This window comes from Bison bison, unplaced genomic scaffold (assembly GCF_000754665.1).
Source record: "Bison bison bison isolate TAMUID 2011002044 unplaced genomic scaffold, Bison_UMD1.0 scf7180017864490, whole genome shotgun sequence".
NCBI classification, from domain to species: Eukaryota; Metazoa; Chordata; class Mammalia; order Artiodactyla; family Bovidae; genus Bison; species Bison bison.
In genome coordinates, this window is record NW_011495049.1 from 3,557,923 (window position 1) to 3,559,747 (window position 1,825).

At 42.7% G+C, this 1,825-nt stretch overlaps 1 non-coding gene across 1 annotated transcript; it reads right to left on the reverse strand.

Moving 5' to 3' along the window:
• Positions 1–1,311: 1,311 nt before the first annotated feature.
• Positions 1,312–1,383, reverse strand: TRNAC-ACA. Its single transcript has one exon. It is a non-coding gene; the product is annotated as a tRNA-Cys (tRNA).
• Between the last annotated feature and the right edge of the window lie 442 nt (positions 1,384–1,825).

Below are 1,825 nucleotides of genomic sequence, written 5' to 3' on the forward strand. Positions count from 1 at the left end.
TGTTCTTGCCTGGAGAATCCCAGGGACGGGGGAGCCTGGTGGGCTGCCATCTATGGGGTGGCACAGAGTTGGACACGACTGAAGTGACTTAGCAGTAGCAGTAGTAAATAACACTCATAGCAAAGAAAGCATTCATCACTTTTCAGAAGTTATAAAGTTGTTTGCTTGGTAAATTATTTGACACACCACCTGGGCAATAATGGGCTTCCCAGGTGGCACAGGAATAAAGAATCCACCTGCCAATGCAAGAGATCCATTCAGTCCCTAGTTTGGGAAGATCCCCTGGAGGAAGAAATGGCAACCCACTCTAGTATTCTTGCTTGGAAAAATCCCATGGACAGAGGATCCTGGCAGGCTACAATCCAAGGGGTCACAAAAGAGTCAGACACAACTAAGCAATTGAGCATCCACCCACATGGGCAATAATAATAAAATAATTGACCTCTGTTAGGTACTGATGATGTATCGGTACTAGAACAAGAGCTTTTTATAGCTCATTTAAACTTGGCATCAAGCTAGTTTTCTAGACAGGACCTGTTTACTGATCACTGGATAGTTGGGAAGGAAGAGAGAGAAGAAAGCAGCCTCACAGACTGGTCAGGTAGGTGCAAGAAAACCTTCAAGGAAAGAATTATCTTCATTTCACCGATTCAGGAAGAAGCTTGTAGAGGTCAAGAAACCTGCCCAAAATGGCAAAACTGGTAACCAGTAGGAATATAATTTATCTGCAAATCTCTCTGGGGCCTGATCTAAGCTCTTTTTACCAGATATCCCTCCTTCCCACATTACATGTATTTTAGCACATCCTTAGGAAACGGGCAGCTTTGTATGGGATTTAACCATGAAAATATTATCATATATCAAAACCCTAACAGTGATTCATATGTTAAGTAAACACTTTTAAGTGACTTTGAAATTATAAAATATATTGACTGGCATTACTAATAAGAATAGTAAAGAGACTATTTGTAACATCACTAAATTCTTGTTACTAAAGTCAGGGCACAAACCACAGAGCACAGCTACCTAAGGGGTAGAGTTAGGAAAACACTTTTTTCTTTTCCATGTTTTTTCCCATTCTCAATTTGCATAAAAAAATCAGTGCAGAGCCATATGGGGGGAAAATTATGCAACCCTCCCCTATTTTGAAAAAAAAAAAGTACATGTATACAAAGTGACGTGAAGTTGCTTGGTCATGTACAATTCTTTGTGACCCCATGGACTGTAGCCTACCAGGCTCCTCCATCCATGGGATTTTCCAGGCAAGAGAAAAATCTTGAAGTGAGTTGCCATTTTCTTCTCCAGGGGATCTTCCCGACCCAGGGATCGAACCTGGGTCTTCTGCACTGTAGGCAGATGCTTTACCATCTAAGCCACCAGGGAGGCCCATTATATGTGTATAACTGAACTGTTTATTTCCCACTTTTTTCCCTTAAAAAGGAATTCAGGATTATAAATAAGTTATTTTAAAAAGTGATAGATAACAGTTACTATCTGGTCTGTCTTACTGAAGAGAGAAGTACAGGGACAGAGAAACAAAGCTGGGGTGCAGTCAGGGAATAAGAACTAAGGCAGGAAGAAAGGGAGGCCAGAGGGGAGGAAGGATTTACAAGAGGACAGAGGAGCCCCACCAGACAGGTGGGTAGGTGGAAGGGATATGTTCAATCTGACCCTTTGATTCTGGCTTCCTTGCCCATTGCACAGTCCCTGGGGCCCTCCTCCTACCCCAGGCTGTACTATGACTGGGCTAGATCTCTGGGAGGTCTCCTGAAGAGTGGGTCCTGCTCTGTTCATAGTTGCAGCTCTATTGAAATAGCTCCTTCAG